Source organism: Aotus nancymaae, unplaced genomic scaffold (assembly GCF_030222135.1).
Source record: "Aotus nancymaae isolate 86718 unplaced genomic scaffold, 86718_ANA_hifiasm-v0.15.2.pri h1tg000033l, whole genome shotgun sequence".
In the NCBI taxonomy this organism is placed as follows: Eukaryota; Metazoa; Chordata; class Mammalia; order Primates; family Aotidae; genus Aotus; species Aotus nancymaae.
This window is the reverse complement of record NW_026988447.1, coordinates 32,358,523-32,381,935: the sequence shown is the minus strand read 5'-3', so window position 1 is coordinate 32,381,935 and position 23,413 is coordinate 32,358,523.

Sequence of the window (23,413 nt, the reverse complement as noted above, 5' to 3'; positions counted from 1 at the left end):
TCCGTAATTTATTCTATACACAATAGCTAGTTTTATCCAATTAAAATATGTTTGGTCACATTAAAGCTATTTTCTGAATCCTGTTTAGTTTCTTCTATCACTTAGCATAAAAGTAAAAGACTGTATAAAGGCTTACCGGTTCTATGCAATATGTAGCTTTGTTAAATCTCTGACTTATCTTCTTGTTATCATCCTGGTTTTTTTGTTTTGTTTTGTTTTGTTTTTAATCTGCTAAAGCCACCTTGGTCTCATTACCGATTCTTAGAACATGCCTCAGGGCCTTTGCATAAGCCGTCTCCTCTATTCAATAGCTCTATCCATAGTTATCCATGAAGCTGACTCACTTAATTCCTTCAGATTTTTGCTCAAATATTAGAAAGGCCTAATTTGAGGATTCATCAGAGTCACTATAACCACATTTTAGATACTAAGAATTAGTCAATGAAATTAGTCAATGAAAATTTGCCAAGTAAATGGAAGTCAGAAAGCTTTGAGAAAAACAAATAAAAACTAGGAATGGAAAATAAAATTTTAGGACAACACACATGCACATTCTCCTTTAGCATTTCTTCTGAACTTCTCCAAAAAACTGGGACTTTTATTCCATGTAATTGGAAAAGAGAATACGTACAGGGCAATTGGATATAAACTTCAAGCGAATACTACTTCCTGAGGAATTAGAGTTTACATGAAGTCCGCTATAAATTCTAATTTACAGAACGAGTTGTTATGGGAAGTAAGTGATCACTAAAATTTTAACAAAATTTGCCACATATTAATTGCAGTAAGTTTCTGAATTCAAAGTGATTTTTTTTCCAATCAGTTCATGAACATGTAAGAGGAATGGGATGTTTGTTATATAGCATCATTCTCATTTTGATTACTTGACTTTTGGAGCCTGCTCAAATTATGATAGGATAGACACATTCATTCACTGAATAATAAAAGCAACACATTGTTGTTATTTTCCATCCCTGAGGAAGATGAAAATTGGTGTAAACTTCAAAAACTTGAAAAATCCTAGCTCTGTGATCCATAGTATATACCTATTCATTTAACTACTTTGGTTATTAGAAAAGAAGTAATAATCAATTACTGTAAACTTATCACTTAATAAGTATGACTGTGCTTGCTATCCAGATGGGCATGCAAATATATGCCTTGGCAAGAGGTATACTTTTACTGATGCAGAAATTACATTTCAATTGAACATGGGGTAAAAGAGTAGCTTGCTGGCAGGAACTGCCTTTGTGATGTATCTTTGCCTCTGGGATATATCTCCCTTCTATTTCTGTGCTATATAGGTTTTCAGGGATTTTATATGAGTCATTGTCCCATAGGATGTCATATGCTCCCACTGTATTATTGATAGAGTCTAAAGCAATAGTAATAATAACAGCAACACCAACTAATATTTATTGTGGTTGCATATGGTAATTTACTGAGTTAATTCTCGACATAAACCCTATGAAAGAGTTACTGTTATATTTTTCATTTCTACAACTGAGGAGAAAGAGTTACAGGAATGATAAGCAACTTGCTTCTAGTCATAGCTAAAAAGGAGCTGCACATAATTTAGCCCCAGTTTATCTGATACCTAAACTGGGACAACATTGACTGCTTGTCTTTCCAGAGCGAAGCATAACATTGCACCTGAGTACATGTGAGCCACAGCTGAAGTGCACCTGGTCACGTGTGAAGCCAAGCAGTGCTGTGCTAAAATGCAGGGAGCAGAAAGCTGAGGTGGCCCCGGACTGTGAACCTTTGGAAATTGCCCAGGGCCCATCACTGGAAATCATTCTGCCATCCTTATGTTCTGAGCCTGTCATGGAAGGGGCAGCCTCAAATATGTGTGAAACAGCTTTGGGTCATTCTCCCATTGTCTTAATGAATACCACCTGGCTGCATTCTAGCCCTGTGAATTTCTGTAACAAAATTTTGGGTGGCCACCTACTTAGTATTGTCTCCCAAACCTGCTTTCCTTTAAATTCAGTCTTTGAAGTATCTCTTTGCTCTTGCATCTCTAAAAGTAGCCAGGCAGCAGCCTGAATGCTTGTTGCTTAGATATTTCTGCTGTCAGGTATCCTGGTTCATCATTTTTAAGTTCTTCTTTATATAAAGCCCTAGGGCATGGACACCATGCAGTTAAGGTCCTTGCAACTGTATAACAAGGATGGTCTTTACTCAAGTATCCAATGCCTTGCTCCTTCAATTCCACTTAAAACCTCATTAGAATTGCCTTTCCTGTCTATATTTTTACCAACATTCTGGTCACAAACATGTAAGTACTCTTTAAGACATCCAGACTTTGCCTACAGCACTCTTCTTCTGAGCCCTCACCAGAATAACCCTTAATGCTCTGCTCAGGGAAATAAACTTTTTTTTTTTTTTTCAGGCTATTCCTTGAAATTCTTCTAAGTCTCTGTCCATTACCCAGTTCTAAGGCCACTTTTCACTTTCACATTTTTGGGTAACTGTTTTAGCAATGTGAAAAGAAAATAATTCTTGGGATCATAATTCACCATGCCAAAATAAAAAAAATAAGCTGAAAGCTGAGTCATGCAAGAAACTGCCTTTCCTTTTGTTCCTAACAGATAGCTACAGATAAAAGGTTAAATATCTCCACAGGTAGATCCTCTATGTTCACCCTATCTTATGTAAAGTGCCAATTTTCTGAGCATGAGAGGAATATATAATTGACTATTCTCCACCTGCTCCAAAAAGGGGCTACACTCCTTTTCTTTTGCAACATGTGGATGACCATACATTTCCTCTTTCCCATCCTGCCCCCTCTTCCCCTTTAAATATGAAAGTCTTTAAAACAGTGTTTGGAGAAAGGCACAGACCTCCTCCAGGGCATATCCTTAATCTTAGAAAAATAAAGTCCTAAATTGATTGAGACCTGTCTCGGATACTTTTTGCTTACAGTAACAACCTCATTCTTTGTACCAGTTTTCTGTCTTAGTTAATTTTGTGTTGCTATAAGAGAATATCAAACATGGGTAATTTATTTAAAAGTGATTTCTCACAGTTCTAGAGGCTGAAAAGTTGAACATCAAGGGGCCACATCTAGTGAAGGTTTTCTTGCTTCATGACAAGGAGGAAGGCATCACATGGAAAGACAGCATATACCTACCTCCAAATACTATCAACATACAACTTTAGAGATTCAGTTTCATACACATAAACTGTGGGGAACACATTCAAACCGTAGCACAGATCATACTGGTGTCAACCATCTTTAGGAACAGTAGCCAAAAATCGCTTCTGGTTTTCTCCTAATTAGATGTAATATAGTTTTCAATTGTATGTGAGGTAAACACGTTATATAAAACAGGAGCATTTTAGGAATTGAAAAATGAGTAGGAGGTTAGTACTTACCTATGACTTTGGTCAGGTAGGGCATGCACAGTGATTTCAATTCTCTTTGCTTGCCTATTACCCCTTCTTCTTCTGGGAGCAGATTCTAATCTCCGCGGCAACAGGGAAAGGCATTATGCTATACAGACTGGCTTGATCAAAATATCTCAAGTCCCTGATACTCAGGTGAGCTTCTCTGTGAATATTAATCTATAATGGAGAAGTAAGAAATTATTAAATTACATTATTTTGAGGCAGCACCCTGGTAAACTGTTCCTGAACTCCTGCTGATATCAGCATTGCCTTTATTTCTTTACCTAAACTTGAATGTTTACCTTTAGCCACTTCGCTATTTTTTATAGAAGTCCTTTTTGTTTGATTAATGTATAAGTTAGCAGAATCTTAATCTTTTTTTATTGTTTTTATTTTTGCAACCAAAGAACCTAGAGTAATACCAGATTAGATCAACATCCACAGCAATTTGAGTTTAGAAATTTTAAATCAAGTATTCTACCAAGTAGTTTGTCAAACATTTATAAAGACAAAATAATTCAGGTACACCAGTCTCACTGAAAGTTATTTTCTATTTCATAGAAAGAGAAATATAAATTTGATATGACTGATAAAGGACATTGTATTGGAAAACATTTTGATGATCAGCATTAAAAGCAGCTTAAAATATTGAAATAAGCATGCATAGTTTTAGAATTACAGTTATTAAATTAGGAAAAACTATTTTACTACTAACTCTCAATTTACCTGAAGAAGCAGTTGGAAAGGTAAAATGGTTATTTTAATTGAACATACTAGATGTCAAGATTAAGAGACTGTTAAAGTTACGTGATAGAAAAATGGCAAGGTGCTTTGATTGTGTGTAGAGATTCCTTAATTGACAGTAAATAGTCTAAAGGCCTAGTACAGTTTCAGGCACACAATGGGTACTCGATAAATATTTGCTGACTTAACATATGAATGAAGCAGTTAACACAAATTAAACCTTGGCAATCGTTCTCAAGTTAGATATGTTAGGAATATCTGAAATAAAAGGTTAATTTGATTTCTAATGGAAATTAGATCAAAAAGAAAATATAAATTTAGATGGGAAATTGTAGTATTGAGTAAATACTCATAGATAATTTAACAGAAAATATATATCTTAAAAATGAAAGATTATATAATCATTCTCCCTTTCTCAGACATTCCCTGAGAAAGATACAATAGATTTCACATTATAAAGGAGTAAAAAACAACTGACAGACATATTGGCAATGTTCTATCTTAGTGCCAGAACAAGAAAATGCAAATTAAGTCAACAATGAAATGTCATTTAAAATGCTTTTTAAAACAAAAATCCCACATGATGGTAATGATGAGACAACATTCTTTTGGAAAGCATCTGAAATTTTAAGAATTATTTTTTCCTATTCTCATTTCCTAGGCCTTCTCTTCCAATGACTAAGTGTAATTCATTTGCTTTCTACAGTATTATTCCAATCTCCATTCTCCTCCATTGTCCATACACACCATTTGAGCTTAATGTAACATCATAGCTATCTGAATACCCACAATTACCTTATGTTTGTCCATCAGGCTTCATTCTTATTCCGCTTGCTACATTCTCCTCATTAAGCCACAAAGTAACTTTGATCATGTCACTTCTTTGCTTAAAACCATTGTAATAATATCACTTTGCTCTCACTTAAGGTCAAACTGCTTAAAATGTTTTCAAAACCCTTAGTTACTTTTCTTTTCTTTTTTTCTTTTTTTTTTTTTTTTTGAAGAAAGAAAGCGAGAAAGAAAGAAAAAAAAAGAATGAAGGAGAGGGAAAAAAAAGGAAGAGAAAGAGGGAGAGAGAATGGGAGTATTGCTTTATTGCCCAGGCTAGAATGCAGTCTAAAAATAGGAATTGAAAATCTCTTTTATGCCAATAATTGTGCTTAACAATGGAGATAGATAGGAGGAATAAGGAAAGAAAATAACAAGCAGCCAACCAATATTTCATTTAAACCTATGAAATACTATGCAATTACTGATAAGTGATTTACTTCCAATTACATAGTCACTTTTAGAATAGGTGTGATATGATACTGATAAGAATGTATGTTTTATGTATTTGAAGTGGAGAGTTCTATAAATGTTAATTAAGTTTACTTGTTCTGGGTCTGAGTTCAAGTCCTGGATATCCTTGTTAATTTTCTGTCTCATTGATCTGTCTAGTATTGACAATGTGATGTTACAGTCTCCCACTATTATTGCGTGGGAGTCTAATTCTCTTTATAAGTCATTAAGAACTTGTCTTATGTATCTGGGTGCTAATGTTCTTCATTGCCTCTTTTGATCTTTGTTGCTTTAAAGTCTATTTTATCAGAGGCGAGAATTGCAACTCCTGCCTTTTATTTATTTATTTATTTTTGCTCTCCATTTGGTTGGTAAATCTTCCTCCATCCCTTTGTTTTGAGTTTTTGTGTATCGTTGCATGTGAGATGGGTCTGGATGCAGCATACCGATGGGTTTTGGCTTTTTCCTGTCTGTATCTTTTGATTGGGGGATGTAGTTGATTTAAATTTAAGATTAATAATAATATATGTGAGTTTAATACTGCCATTTGATGCTAGCTGGCTGTTATGCCCATTAGTTAATGTAAATTCTTCATTATGTTAATGTTCTTTACTTTTTGATAGATTTTTGGAAAGACTGATACTGGTTGTTCCTTTATATGTATAGTGCTTCTTTCAAAAGCTCTTGTAAAGCAGGCCTGGTGGTGGTGAAATCTCTAAGTACTTGCTTGTTCGCAAAAGATTTTATTTTTCCTTCACTTGTGAAGCTCAGTTTGGCTGGATATGAAATTCTGGGTTGAAAGTTCTTTTCTTTAAGGATGTTGAATACTGGCCCCCACTCTTTTCTGGCTTGTAGGGTTTCTGCTGAGAGATCTGCTGTAAGTCTGATAGGCTTTCTTTTGTGGGTAAGCTGACCTTTCTCTCTGGCTGCCCTTAGTATTTTCTCCTTCATTTCAACCCGAATGAATCTGATGATTTTGTGCCTTGGGGTTGGTCTTCTTGAGGAATATCTTTGTGGTGTTCTCTGTATCACCTGGAGTTGAATATTGTCTTGCCTTACTAGTTTGGGAAAGTTTTCCCGAATAATATCCTTAAGAGTATTTTCCAACTTGGATTCATTCTCTTTGTCACATTCGGGTACACTTATCAAACGTAGATTAGGTCTTTTTACATAGTCCCATATTTCCTGGAGACTTTCCTCATTCCTTTTTATCCTTTTTTCTCTAATCTTGACTTCTCATTTTATTTCATTAAGTTGGTCTTTGACCTCTGATATCCTTTCTTCTGCTTGATCAATTCTACTGTTAAAACTTGTGCTTACTTCGCGAAGTTCTCGTGTGTGTTTTTCAGCTCCATTAATTCACTTATATTCCTCTCTAAATTGTCTATTCTCATTAGCATTTCGTCAAACCTTTTTTCAAAGTTCTTAGTTTCTTTGATTTAGGTTAGAACAAGTTCTCTTAATTCACAGAAGTTTCTTATCATCCACATTCTGAAGCCTACTTTTGTTAATGGAATGCACTCATTCTCCATCAGGCCTTGTTCCCTTGCTGATGAGGAACTGTGATCCCCTGCAGAGGGAGAGGCATTCTGATTTTGAGTATTCTCTACCTTTTTAGGCTGGTTTCTTCCCTTCATTATAAATTTATCCACCTGTCGTATTTGTAATTACTGACTTTCTAATTAGATCTCTGAGTGGAGGTCCAACTTGTTGATTTCCAGCGCTGAAATCTGAGCAATCCACTACACCAGCCAAAACAGCGGTGTTAAGATTGATGGTGCTTTTCTGCCCAGGAATCTCCGGTCTGGCTCCCTGGGATCTCCGCCATGCCAAGGCGCCAGCAATACTGACGTGCCGGCCACAAGAGTTGCGCTGGTGACCTGTGGGGCTCCTCCGCTGGGAATCTCCTGGTCCGTAAGCAAGAAAAATTCATCTGAAAGTGTGGTGTCCTTTCGTTCTCTGCTCTTTCACTGGGAGCTACAATCCCAAGCTGCTAGTGATCAGCCATCTTGGATCTCTCTCTTACTTTTCTGTTACTGTTCCCTTACTCATTTTCCTTTTACTCCATCTCCTATTGCACAGCCCTCAAATCCAAGTTCCAGGCATCTCCACTTTCTATTTTCCCAGGTTCTTCCTTACCTCTTTACGTTAGCCCATTTGTTCTCTCTGTAGAACATGCTTCCTGTAGCCTGAATAACTTTTAATTATTCAAATATACAACATAGTTTTAACATATATCACTTCCTCCATCTTCACAAGCAGTTATCTTCCAGTCTACTGGCTTAGAAACCTGTAATTATTCTATTACTGCAGCCTTCATCACATATAGGCAGATGGCACCTACCTTTTAATTCTTGAAATTTTGCTCACTTTGGTATCTACAGTACAATTACATTTGATGAATGAATCAATCAATGAAAATTCATGAAATGTGGAATATTTGGCATAATATGATCAATTATAGTATACTTTCCAAAATATACGATCCTTAAGACCAGAAAAGTATATACAATTGTGTTGACAATGACATTATTTTAAATAAAGCAATATTAGAAATCATTTGAAAGTTCAAATACAGGGCATAACTTAAATAAATTAGGATGGCAGTAGGCACTTACTGTTTGTCTGTTTACTTTAAAAATTAATTCTCCTGGAAACCATCTCTCCCTCTTTCTTATTATTATGATTTATAAGGCTCATGATGACAAGAAATTATTTATGGGCTCCACTTCTTCTTGAGGAGTAGGTCCTGCTGGCTTAACCGAATCACAATATTTCATTCTTCCAGCACCAATAATTAGTCCAGGGATTGACAAAGAAAATCCATTCAGAACCAATGTAAATGAAAGATAATTGTTAAGGCTTCAAGAGAAGAACATGTCTTTTTCTTTTGCAAATAGAAAATGGAATATGATTGTAGTTTAATGATCTTTGGTCTAGTACAGAGGCATCAATTTTTCATTTTCAATTAAACTTTATTATGAAATAATTATAGGTTCATATGCAGTTTTAAGAAATAATACAGAAAAGGATAGGTTCAACATGGCTGACTGGAGACACTCAACATTTGCTCTCTCCAGAAAGAAGAACCGAAATTACGAATATATAATTACACTGTGAACAGAACATCTAGGAGAGAACACTGGAGTTCACCAGAGAAGTCACACGAAACACCTGAGACACAGAAGGGGAAGGAAATGAGTGGCCAGCTCAGCCAAGATTGTGCTGAGAGCCTGGAGAGTAAGTGAGACCTTAAGCAGCCCACATCCTCACTGGGGACTGCTGCAAGCTTAACCATGGAAGAACTCTGCTATCCATGGGAACCCCGACACTGGCATGTGCAGTGATGTGGAGACTCAGCGAGGATATTGCACCCAATCAGTAACTCAATCTAAGACACATACACTCTTGATACGAAAAGAGCTGCAGCACAATGCCATCATGAGAACTCAGCCATCACTGAACTGCATTCTATCCTGCAAATCACAGATCCCGTATCTCCACATCCCAGAATACCCCATTGACATACCACTGTGCCACCCAGAGGACTACAGTGGCACAGCATAGGCTGGACCCAAATGTACTGCAATGTCCCCAGTACCCTAACTCTTATGGAGTACTATTTCCTATGGAAAATATGGTGCAGCATACCAAGGAGTCAGCCCCTGGGACAGAGAAACTCAAAGTATGTGCTTAACAGAGCATGAAAGCTCCCTATCTGTGGCTATGAGAAGTGACCTACTCCCCAGCAATAGCACATTCTGCAGCTCCAACTGAAAAGTAGAATCCCTTCCTCCTTCATGCAAACTGCTATAGCAGTTGCTGACATTAGGATCTTAGGTAGGTAAGCCTAAGAGCTCACTGTCAGGGGCTGAGGGCATTGACTGTACCCCCATTGGCAGAGTGGCCTCTATGCTCAGGCTGACACAGAGAGAGTAGGACCCTTTACCTCACTCTGCACATCACCACAGCTGTAGCTACTGTTGCTGCATTTGGGGGTAGCTCCCTGTCTGGGGCTGAGTGGTAATCGTACTCCCACTGGCACTGTAGCCTCTGTGCTCAGTCTTGCATGTGAAATGCACTTTAAGTATAAAGACAAATATAGGCTGAAAGTAAAGAAGTGGGAAAAAAATACTCCACAGAAATAGAAACCAAAAGCAAGCAGGAGTAACTAACTATACTTATATCAGATAAAACAGACTTCAAGTCGAAAATAGTAAAACAAGACAAAGAAAGTCATTATATGATAATAACGGGATCAATCCAACAAGCAGATATAACAGTTCTAAGTATGTATGTACCCAACACTGGTGCACCCAGATTTATGAAGAAAATATTGCTAGACCTAAACAGTGAGATTGACCCTAATACAGTAATAGTGAGGGACCACAACACCCCCACTTTCAGCATTAGACATATCATCTAGATAGAAAATCAATGAGAAAACATGGGATTTAAACTGGACCTTGGGACCAAATGAACATAACTGATATTTACTGAACAGTCTATCCAATGACTACAGAATCTGTATTCTTTCCATCAGCACATGAAACATTCTCCAAGGTAGACTGCAGGTTAGGCTATAAAACAAATCTCAACAGAATTGTAAAAGTCAAAATTATATCACGAATCTTCTCAGACCACAGTGGAAAAAAACTAGAAATCAAAAAACAAAAGAAACGTTGGAAACTTTCCAAACAACATAGTTCTGAAAAATTACTAGGCCAATGAAGAAATTAAGATGGAAAAAATATTGAAACAAATAAAAATGGAAACACAATTTACCAAAACCTGTGGGATGCATCAAAAGCAGTGCTAAGAGGGAAGTTTATAACAATAAACGCCTACCTCAAAGAAGCAGGAAAAAAAAACCCAAACTAATCATGCACCTCAAGAATGAGAAAATCCAGAACAAATCATATCCAAAATTAGCAAAAATAATAATAATAAAGATGCAATAAGAACTAAACAAAATAGAAACTAAAAAAGAAAAGGATTAATAACATGAAAAGTTTTTTTTTGAAAAGATGAATAAAATTGATAAACTACTAAGTAAGCTAACCAAGAACAGAGAAGGCCTAAAAAGGCAAAATAAGAAATGAACAAAGAGACATCATTAGTGATTATCAGAGACTATGATGAACAATTATATGCTAACAAAACAGGAAATCTAGAGGAAATTAATAAATGCTGGAAATGTGCAACCAAGAATGAATCAGAAGAAATAGAGAATCTGAGCATAACAATGACAAGTAGTGAGATTGAATTAGTAATAAAAAAAATCTCTCTGCAGAGAAAAACCCAGGACTGAATGGATTCACTAGGACATTCTACCATAGATATAAAAAAACTAATGCAAATCTTCCTTAAACTATTTCTAAAAGTTAGAGGAGAGAATTCTCCCTAATTCATTCTATAAGAGAAAGCATTACCCTGATACCAAAAGCAGAAAAAGAAACAACAACAACAAAGTTGAAGGCCAGTATCCCTGATAAACAGATGCAAAAGTCTTCAAAAATACTAGCAAACCAAATCCAACAGCTTATCAGAGAGATAATACACAATGATAAATTGTAATTTATACCAAGGATGCAAGGATGGTTTAACATACACAAATTATAAATATGGAACATTAAATCAACAGAATGCAGAACAAAAACCATACCATCTCCATAAATACCAAGAAAGAATTTCATAAAATCCTACACCTCTTCATAATAAAAATTCTCAACAAACTAGGCATAGAAGGAACGTATCTCAAAATAATAAAGGTCATATAAAACAAATCACAGCCAGCATCATATTGAATAAAGAAAGGTTGAAAGCATTTCCTCTATTACCTGAAACAAGACAAGAATACCCAATTTCAAGACTCCTATTCAACATAGTATTGGAAGTCCTAGGCAGAGTAATCAGCCAAAAGAAAGAAATAAAAAGCATCCACATTAGAAAAGAGAAAGTCAAAACATCCCTCTTTGTAAACGATGTTATCTTATATTTAGAAAAACCAAACTACTTCACCAAACAACTCTTAGAACTGATAAATTCAGTAAAGTTATAAGAAACAAAATCTACATACAATAATTAGTAGAATTTCTATATGCCAATAATGTAATAGCTGGAAAAAAAATCAAGGCAGCAATCCCATTTACAATAGCTACAGAAATAAAAATGTTTAAAAATCTAGAAGTAAATTTAACCAAGGAGATAAAAGATCTTTACAAGAAAAACTACTACATTGATAAAACTGAAGATGACACAAGCAAATGGAAATCCATTTCATCCTTATGAATTGGAGGAATTAATATAATTAAAATGAGCATATAGCCCAAAGAAATCTATAAATTTAATGCAATCTCTATTAAAATATTGATACCATTTTTCACAGAAATAAAAAAAAAAATTCTTTAGATTTGTATATCAAGTAGTTTGGATTTTGTTTGCTAACAATGAAACATTTCTTGCATGTTAACGTGCTTATGTAGAATGTTACAAGGACACTTGAAAGAAATATTTATTAGGTAATTGTAACTGCTAAAAAGAGAACTGTTACTTGAAGGAAATAACATAAGATGATCATAACTGTGTATAAAGAAAATGTCCACAAATTATACACATAGCCTATTAATTAGAAAGAAACGTAAAACATTTGCCTTTCATTGGAGTTTATGTGATGGTGCTTAATATATAATATCTTTTTTTTAATATATACCTTTTCTCTCTCTCTTTTTCTTTTTTTTTTAAGACAGAGTCTCATTCTGTCACCAGGCATCAGGCTGGAGTGCAGTGGTTCGATCTCCACTCACTATAACCTCTACCCCGAGTTCAAGTGATTCTCTCCTACCTCAGTCTCCCAAGTAGCTGGGATTACAGGTACTTGCCACCATGTCTGGCTAATTTTTGTATTTTTTTTAGTAGAGACAGGGTTTCATCATGTTGGCCATGCTGGTCTCAAACTCCTGATCTCAGATGATCAGCCCACCTCGGCCACCCAAAGTACTGGCATTGCAGGGGTGAACCACTGCACCCAGCAATATATCCTTTTTCTAAATATTATTCTAGCAGTACATATTATTTGAAATATTAAAAACCGTTTATAACTGACATCCTTCACTCCACTTAGGTTTGAAATTGTTTTTGTAGATAAATTTGTTTTTCCAAATATTTTAAAAATACCAGAGTAAAATATCTAATTTTGTTTATGTAAGTATTCATGCAAAACATGACCTTCAACTTTCTAAAACTACACACATTTTTAAGAACAAGAACATTTAATATCAATAAAGTTTTAAAATATGTTACAATTGGAAGGAAATAATAAGGAAAGACAACCATTGACTATTGAACAACACAGCTTTGAACCAGATAAATTTTCTTTTAAGTGGATTTTCTTCATCTACATTAGCCACTTCTGAGAAAAGAAGACCAACCCCTCCTTATTCCTCCTCAGCCTATTCAATGAGAAGGCAATGAGGATGAACAGCTTTATGATGACCCACTTCCACTTAATGAATAGTAAATATATTTCCTCTTACGATTTTCTTAATAACATTTTCTTCTCTCTAGCTTATTTATTATAAGAATACATTAAATAACATGTACAAACATATGAAATTTTCCATTCAGTATGTTATTGGTAAGGTTTCTACTCAATAGTAGGCAATTAATAGTTAAGATTTTAGGGAGTCAGAAGTTATACCTGGAATTTTTACTGTGGTGTGGGGGGTTGTAACCCCTAAACCCCATGTTGTTCAAGGTTCAACTGTATGTCTTAAAAGCTGTTGCAAAAAATAATTAAAATATTTAATTACTGCTTATTATTTTCCATAAATCACATACTTTTCTTTCAGAAACAATTTAGTTGCTATTTTGCCTTCAGTTTGAGAATACAGAAAATTAAAGAAAAAATCCAATTTTGTTTTTAGCACAAAACAAGTGTAGTTGGTAAAATTGCATTAAACTTTAGTTCTCTAAAAATTACAACCATTTAATGACAATTTTTAATATTCTCTTTATAGTTTTCTATTATTTAAAATATTTGTCTATAAATTTAATATTTTATCTTCTGTATAGTTTATTTTGCAATCCATGCTCTTTCTGCTTTTTGTGATTTTGAATTATTTAACTCAAAACATACTTTTTACATTTTAAACTTTTTTTTCTAGTGTGTAAATAATTTTATCAGCTCATACACTGAAAATGTCAAACATTTTTATCATGTTTTATTGGGAGACTGCAGCTATTCCTTTGACCACATTACATTTAAAACAAAAACATCTTAGGAAGAAAAGCTTTGTGTCACTTTCTGCGGTATTTATTAACATAAATAAGTTTAAATAAAAGGAGACATTTCAACTATGTCAGCTTTTATGTGCGTGTGTGTGTGTGTGTTTGTATATCCAGAATATACTAGCATTACACTTCAATATTGCTTACTTATATAAATAAGTGACATAAAATAACAATGTAAAAATTGATCTATTCATTATTTTTTCCTTTGGCTGTAATATCACTAATGTGATATGCTGTTTTTTTTTTTTTTAATAACAAAAATAAAGGGAACTGCATGATTATATTTTCTTTAGATTTTAAAGGCTAGTTATCACATTGTAATCCTCTGGTGCAGGATCTATTGGGTGCAGTGATTGTGAGGGTGAAGAAAGAGGCAATTGTGATTATTACCCTCATTTTGGAAATGATACAATGAAAGGATTTGCACTTCCACAGAGTTAGTTAAATATAGAAGTCACATTCAAACCTAGGTCTTAGTTCTATAGCCTGTGATTTGAAACAACATAATCAAGTTCCCACCATTGATTATATATCTAGTAACTCTATTATAGCACTAGATTTTTTTAAAAATGGATCATATTTTATAAATGCATGGTGGTATTATTAAGAGATGCTCAATGGTTAGGTAATGACTTCAAATAACATTTAATTATTTTAGAGTGTCTAACCAGGATTTTAAATAAATAATTAATCAAAAATTCCCAGGAAAAAATTCAACCCTTAACCACTAAAGTAAATTTTCTAAGACTGCAGTTTTTAACCAGCGTGTCAGAACAAACTGCTAGGTCACAGGTAGACGGCTGAAAATGAAGTGGAGTTGTGGGGGCATCCTGCTGCCTGGGATTTCCCCTTCTGTTGTAGGACAATGGAAAGACCTGGGGGTGGTATTTGGGGGGTTAGGTGAACTGGCTACTGACCAAAAGAAATAGGAGTATCTTAATATTTTAATAAACCGAGTGCCTGTACAAAAAGCAGGCTGAATGTATATCCACCTATTTACAGGTGTGCTGAGATACTGGCCTTGCAGCACTTGGGCTGGTCAAGTGGACACTGAGTAGCCAGTTGCCTCATTTGCCTGGGACTCTGGGCCATTCTGCTCTAGCCACAAGCAGCCTAAGTCAGGTCACCTCACTGGGCCACAGAAATGTCATTCTGTATGTCTCTTTTGATGTCATAATCTATGAAGCACCTTTCTAGGTCAGAGATGTGCCACTCACTTCTTGATTTCTATTTATCTTAACAATCATTTTTCCACTAAATTGAGTAATATGCTTTGTTATCTTCATGTGTATTTGTGGTGTCTTTCTCGGTCATTAATAAAGTTAACTGAAGTAGAGGCAGTTGAGGCAATAAATTTCTATTTCAAAACTTGGTTCCATAATTTACTGTGTGAATATGGAATATACTTTTAATTTCTTTATAGCCACAAGTTGTTTCATGATTAAAATGACAGGATAGGAAGAGAGATTCATCCAAGTAACAATTATTTGTTGAGCTTTTGTGAATCTTTGAAATATCCTGTATCTGCGAAACCAGAAACTTACATATTTGAAAAACTTGGCTAAATAGAAAGTAGGCATTTGAAGACAATTTTAAAAACCTTATTTTAAAAAGTGTCGGAAAATGAGATGGATTGTATTTGAGGATAGAAAAGTCAACAAATGCAAGTAATAGAATCAAGCAGATCTCAAGTTTACATTTAAGTTAAAACATGCAAATGGTTTAATCTAATAATACTCAATTTCCTTACAAACAAACTAGATTGAAATAGCACATACCAGCTCGGTGCAGCGGCTTACACCTGTAATCCCACAACCTTGGGAGGCCGAGGAGGGTAGATCAGTTGAGCTCAGGAGTTCAAGATTAGCTTGGGCAACATGAAACCCTGTCTCTACTAAAAATGAAAAAAAAAAAAAAAAAACAGCTGGGCATGGTGGCATGTGCCTGTGGTCCTAACTTACCGGGGACGCTAAAGTGGGAGGATCAATGGAGCCTGGGAAATTGAGGCTGCTATGAGCTGTGATTGCACCGCTGCACTCTAGCCTGGGTGACAGAGCAAGACCCTGTCTCAAAATAAATAAATAAAATAGCACATGCCTAGAAAGTTGGTGTAAATTTGAAATAAGGTAATATATTTAGCACAATTTTTACAGTTCTTGGTACATAGTTCTCAATAAATATTAGTATGTATTTGACTCTTGTGAAGACAGGATGCTGGAATCTTCCCTGCCACTTCTGTTAGTCAAGAAAAAAGGCTAAATGTAAACATAGCAAATGAAAATCTCTCAACCATGTGATAGACCTAAAGATATTAGGTGTCTTAACATGACTCACCTTCTTAAATAGCCTTGAGTTTGTAAGAAGAGGCTAATTTAGCCTTCAATTCCGAATAGTTACATAAAAAATTAAACTAGCTTAGCCAGATTATATAAACTCTTAAAAGGAGATGCAATAGCTTAGAGTTATCACTTGACGTATTTTATTACTCCTTCCCATTTCCATTAGGTAATTACTCCACTCTAATGTTAAAACTTGGGCTTATAAATGCTATTTATGAGACTATAAAGTCTCTTTTTTTTCTTTTTGTAATTTCTCTTCTTCTTTGTCTTGGCAGACAGTTCAGTCTCTCACTATGAAAAAGGGACAGACATCAGCAATACGTGATAAACTAAGACAAAAAATAGAATACTCTCTAAAATTAAATACGATAATCTTAGTGTTAATTACTCATAATTACTCAAACTTTTCCTTAAAATTCATCCAATGAATACATTATCTGGCATAAAATTTGTGTTTAAAAGAGCTATATTTTGAAAACACATGTATGTGTATATATGAATGTGTGTGTATATATATGTCATATGTAGATTAGATAGGCTATGCCTAAACTTTACCAATACAATTTAACTAAAAGGTGCTAAAGAGCTTTCCTCATTATATATTAATGATTAGGTTGTCAGAAAGTTCTACCACTCCACTCTACTACCATTGCCTTCTAGGCTATAAAATTTGACTAAATAGACTTACTGAGACCCTGTGCAGATATTTTTCAGAGTCTTCAAATTGAGGTGGGCATTTCCAAGATTCAAACAAAAATAAAGTACATATTTGAAGCTGCAATGCTCACTAGCTATGTGATTTTGGATAAGATGAACTCTCTGAACTTCAACTTTCACATTTTAGAAATAGAAAATCAATTTACTGCATAATAACGCTGTATGGGCCGGGCGTGGTGGCTCACGCCTGTAATCCCAGCACTTTGGGAGGCCGAGGAGGGTGGATCACGAGGTCAAGAAATCGAGACCATCCTGGTCAACATGGTGAAACCCTGTCTCTACTAAAGATACAAAAAATTAGCTGGGCATGATGGTGCGTGCCTGTAATCCCAGCTACTCAGGAGGCTGAGGCAGGAGAATTGCCTGAACCCAGGAGGCGGAGGTTGCGGTGAGCTGAGATCGCGCCATTGCACTCCAGCCTGGGTAACGAGCGAAACTCCATCTCAAAAAAAAAAAAAAGAAAAAAAAAAATAACGCTGTATGTATATATGTAGATTGCATTAGGTAATGTCAATCTCTGACATAGAACCTGGTGTGTAGTATACACTGGAGGTTTCCTTCTCCCCTTCAATTGATGAGGATACAAGTGAGTGACTCTATATCTAAGAATAAACAGGGTTAGGGGCTTTTAATAGTGAATTCTATTCCTATCACGGTTATTGACTGTAATTTGATGGTAATTGAAAATCCTAATAATGGGCATCAACCACTTCTGAAGTGTGATATAGTTAAGGTCCTTAGTTTACATGCCTATTATACTATTATTTAACATTATAGATTTATATGATTAAATTTGTAGTATCCACTTAACATTACCCAAATAAATAAGAGGCTGGTTTTAAGTAAATTGCTGATGATTTCTTCAAAACTGAGAAATACTCTTAGCTTAGCTTCACATAGGTTGCCAAATTAACATGAATTGTTAATTGACTTACAATTAATTTGTGAGCTCTCGCTAAAAAACTGCCATTCATTATGTAGCAAATGGTATGGTCTTTTTTGGAGAACTCAGAAAATTTCAGAATTTCTATTTCATAAATCAAGAATTAAAAAACTGCCACCTCATCAAAGTTGTATAGTATTGAGTGTGTTATGACCCTTTTTGTTTAATTGAAGTTACATGATTTTATTTTCAGGAGATCATGATCTTTTACAAAATATACTTAACCCCACAAAGAAAATCAAAAAATATCTGTATGTTTTCAGAAAAACACCTACAGTCTATAACTATGAGTCAATTTGTATACAAATATTTTATTCCTTTCTGTTGCTGAATAGAATATCATTATAGATGTACCATCATTTATTTATTCATTCCCCAAGTGAGAGACACTTGGGAGTTTCAAGTTGCTGATGATAAATAAAGATACTATGTACTTATAGCTATCTGTGTGAACATAGATTTCATTTCCCTTGGGAAGTACATAGGAGTGGATTGCTGGAATGCAGTGAGTGAATGTTTAACTGTATAAAAACTGCCATAGCCTTTTTCATAGTAGCTGTACTGTTTTTCTATGTTGATCAGTGATTTATAACCATTCCAGTTGTTCTGAATTCTTTTCCAACACTTAGCACTAAGTACTGTCAGATTTTTCCTCCTCATTCTAATAACTGTGTAGTAGTATTTCAGTATGGTTGCAATTTTGATTTTCCAAATGATTAATGATATTAAGCATCTTTTAATATGTTCATTGGCCATCTTCTCTGATGAATTGCCTTATCAAATCTTCTGACAATTATTTTATTAGGTTATTTCATTCTCGTATTGTTGAGTTTTGAGAGTTCTTTATATTTACAGAAGGAAGTTATTTATCAGCTATGTAACTTGCAGATATTTCTTTTCATCTCATGTTTTTATATTTTAATCCTCTTAACAGAGTGTTTCACAGAACAGATTTTAATGATGCTTAATTCTTTAATTTTTATTTTATATATAGCATGATTTAGGTGTTCTATCTAAAAACACTTTGACCCAATGTCACCAATAATTTTTACTGCAATTTCCACTAAAAGTTTTATAACTTTCTATTCGAATATTAGGTATATAATCTTAATTGAATTAATTTTATACAAAGTTTAAGGTATGAGTTGAGTTTAATATTTTTGCATATGAAAGTCCAACTATTCCACGGTAAATTCTTGAAAATACTATACTTTCTTTATTGAATTACTTTTGTTTCCATGTCAAAAATCAGTTATCAATGTTTACGGATGGCAAGAAATAGAGAGAAGGAAGGAAGGAAGGAGGGGAGGGAGGGAGGGAGGGGAGGGGAGGGGAGGGGAGAGGAGGGAGGCAGGGAAGGAGGGAGAGAAATAAAATAAAATTTTAAAAAATCAAAAGGCATCAGTGTTCACTCTTAGAAAATACATGTAGTTAAGTATCTCCACTAGGATTTTTCCAAAAACAAGTTTAGCATAGATTATTTTATACTCAGTAGATTATTTTTATACTCATGTTTTGCACATGTAGATAATTGAAAGCAAATTGGGCAATCAAATTGTATTGTCTCTTACTTAACATTTTTATATTAAACAAAACATAAATTGCACCTCTAGCTTTACACAAAAGTACTAAATTTCAATTTTACTTAAAGCTAGTAATGAGTATATTATGTTAAAATATTATACTCTATAAAAGTCTCTTTTTAAAATGCAAAAGATAAGTATGTCATATACTTTATATACCATCTTAGGTCTTTTTGGAATAACTTGTTTCTGATCTTTCTCTCTTTGTTCAATCCTAGTTGAAAAATGAGGTAAATAATGTTTAATCTTGTTTCTGCACCAAGTCTGGTTGGGAAGGTAGAAGATATATCAATGTTAAACTACAATCATTCATTCTACAAGTAATTAAGTAACTAGTCTTCTTACTCATTCCTAAAAAAAAAAGAAAGAAACATGAAAAAAAAATTAAAATAACTGTTCTTCTAAACCTTAGGTTATAGTAAGGAAAAGAGACAATAATACAAGAATTGCATGTTAGAAACTGAAAATTACAATAGGAAAAAAATAGAGTGGAATAAGGGTGTTCCAGTTCGTAAACACTGCAATTTAAACTGTGTTGGAAAGATTTATTTAAAGAGATATGGTTTTAGCAAAGACTTGAAAAGCATGAGATAGCTAGCTACATAGATATCTCAGGAGACAGTATTCCAGGCAAAGAAAAGGCCAGTGCAAAATCCATAAGGCATGTGTGCACTTAATGAATATAATAAAAAATGTAGAGGTCAGGGTAACAGGAGAAGAATGAACAAGGGGGGAAGAAAAGATGAGATCATGTAAAAACTTGTGGGCAATTACAAGGCCTTTGGCATGGAGCCTCCTGCGATTAAATTGGAAACCATCATGGTGTTTTAAGTAAAGATATGGTGCGAACTGATTTTTGTTTGGAAATGGCTGCTATGTTGAAAATAGACAAAAGAGCAGTTCAAGGAGAAGGAGAGGTAAGGGATGCAGCCCGGTACAGCTACAAGAGCGCAGAGGGCATGATTCTCAGCCCGAGTAAGTCAGGAAAGCTTTCTGACAGAGGTTACCCTTGAGTTGTGATGTGATACTGATTGAATTGTGGTGCCTACCAGGTGGATAAAGTCAATGAGACATTTGCCTTTAGTGGGTTTACAAAGAGTAAGAGTTTGAGTTATCTCCACTCTAAAAATAATAAAAGAGATCAATCTGGGTGCTTGTAGCTTAATCTCCTCAAAGGCATCAGGAATTATAGATAAAAACTTTTAATAATTTTTGGGAACATTATAACTTGTTTACTTCATTTCCTACTATTATGCAGAACCCCGGAATCAACGAGTATCACTCATATTTCTTATATTTAGATAATAAACAAATACAGTGGCTGTTATGTGCTTCTTTCTACATCTTACGTAATTCTACTTACACACACAAAAATGACCTCAACACGCATTTTGAAACTTCCTTTCTATTGCAAATAATTTCCTTATAAAAGATTATAACAGAAAATATCTGTATTCTTTCCTAATTGTCCTAGAAATCCCCTAAGGGTGTCACTTATATTGAGCCCTCTTTGGTGGAGAGTACTTGTTCACCATGTCATCTGGAATTCCCATGTCAGGAGTTTATTGAGAAGTACAAGAGTCAGCATTACTTTTGTTACTTTGTGTCACTTCCAAAACTTTGACTTTCCTATTCTTACATGCAAGGGCACCATGTTTTTGAAGCTCATCCCATCTAGTCTAGTTTATTCCACTAATGTCTATTTTAATCATTTTTCCATAATAATTGAGGTCACAGACATCTGTCTTACTGTTTTTTTCTTGAATTCTGTTACCATAATTGTAATTGTTATGACTGTCATTAACACTAATCACTAAGTATATCTGGCTTACCTTCTTCTTTTTGACATGTTAGGACCACGTGTGAGACTCCCTTGTTCTGACAAAAGCATTGTGCGCAGAAATGATCTATGTCACTTTCTAGCCAGATAGTTTAATTGCTGGTTTGAGATTCTCCAGAGTGCTTTTTTCCTCTAGCATGACAAGAAGTAATACGTGTTGATAGTGTTCACTGCTTTAGCCAAGATCCCTAAATAGGTATGAAAAATAGAATGCTTAAGCAGACTTGTGAGGGACTAGCAGCATGAGTGAAATATACACATTTGTTTTAACCCGCTGAGATATGGATGTCTGGATAATGTAGCATGAATTAGCCTACTCTGCAACTAAGTTATGCATTCTTATAAAATTGAATTAACATATATGTTATTAGCTAATGTGTGGGCTGGTTGTGGTTGGAAACTGTTATTGTAAAGTGGAAGTATGACAATCCTTATTACACAGTGGCAAAATAGATAAATTCTCAGCACTGTATAACAAAATATATTTTATGAACTTAACAGATCTAGAAAAGAGATCGAAAATAAAATGCTAGCAGTGTGTTTCGGCTATAGTTGACAAATTACTATAAAAAAGAGATGAGCTCAGAAAATATTTGCATGACTGAAAGCAGAAGGAAGAATAAAAATAATCTAGAAATTCAGAGACTTGTAGGATTGAAAGATGTAGCTGTTTCTTATCACCAATTTACAAAATACAAAACTAAGAAGGCCTTTAAGTGCGAAGGGCTGATTAGAATACATCCTTGCTGCAAGATTCAAATGAATGTTATGGCTGCCACAACAGCTGTTAAGACATCTGAAAGAATTTAGGTACCATCCGGCAAACTTCTCCCTTAGATAAAATGGCCCAGTAAAATAAAACTAGGAATATAATTTCTTAGGTAATAGAGGCAGATTATGTCAAGAAAGATACATAGAAAAAAGACACGTTTATCAATGGACTGTGAATATGAGTATCAGCACCTCAAAAAGAATAGCTCAAGTAAGAAAACTAAAGGTTTTGAGAAATTTGTACTACCAAAGAAATCATGGCCCTGGATATGTGCTCTCCAAGGTGAGAGCCACCAGCCATATGGGGCTATTGACTGGGACATGTGGCTAATATGATGAAAGGAATGAATTTTTAATATTTTATTTTGATTAATTTAAATTAAAATTCTGAAGTCTGTTAAATATTTTTCTGTTAAGTACAATTTTATTTTTTTGGAAAGCCTGTTTTCACTGAAAATTTAGCATTATAATTGAGATATGCTATACATGTAAAATATACCCTACACTTTGCAAACTTAGTAAAAATAAATAAAGTAAAATATCTCATTCATGATTTTTAGATTGACTGTAAAATATAACATTTTACACATTTGGGTCAAATAAAGTAGATCAGAAAAATGAATTTTACCCGTTTCTTTTTTTAATTTTTTTAAAGGAATAATTCTAAATGGCTTAAGTGGTCTGCATTGTCTTTTAGTACATTTCACTGACCGGACTGAAAAACAGTAGTGAGAATTTGGGACTTTGAATCATCCTTCCACTCCTATACTTATGCAGGCTTGAAACAAGCTGAGACAGCCAGCTGCCCAACCTCCAGGAAGGCATATTATCTACTTTTCCTGTTTAAATACGGCCAAGTAAAATAATGGCGGGGGTGGGGGGATGAAAAAAGAACCTTCTCCAGAGAGCAGCTCAAGAACCATGGAAAGCAATGGACCATGGAGCTCCTCTCAAGATGGGATAATCCTCATCCCCAGGGAGTGGGCACTCATAATTTCTGCCCAAGGAGATTAATATGGAATATTTGTTGCTGTGTCTTCCATTACTCTCTCCCCATATATCAGATGGATGCAGTCAGAATATTTGTTATTTTGGTGTACAGAGCAAAATAAGCTATATTCAGACTGAAGTTAGAAACTGCTGAGCATAACCCCTGAAACAGAAACAATCACCCATCATAAAATGATCCTGGGCTTTGAGCTTGATGCCCTGACCAGACAGAACCGCTTCTCTCACTTGGAAAGTGTCTGCTTATTTTCTAACTACAGAAAGGAAAGTAAGCTGAATGTGTGGCACACTGTAGTAGCCATTAAAGCTGTTCACCAAATATTTCCAGCTTTCATTTTTCTTTGAGGAATTGTGCTGTTGGATCGCTTATGTGGGGTGGGGCCATCTGAAAACCTGTGATTTACAAACGGAAGGGATTTGTGTCACTTCTGGGCTGAAACAATCCTCTCTTATCCAGTAACCAACAATTTTGTTGTTAGCTCCTGCTCTGTTATCCTGTGTA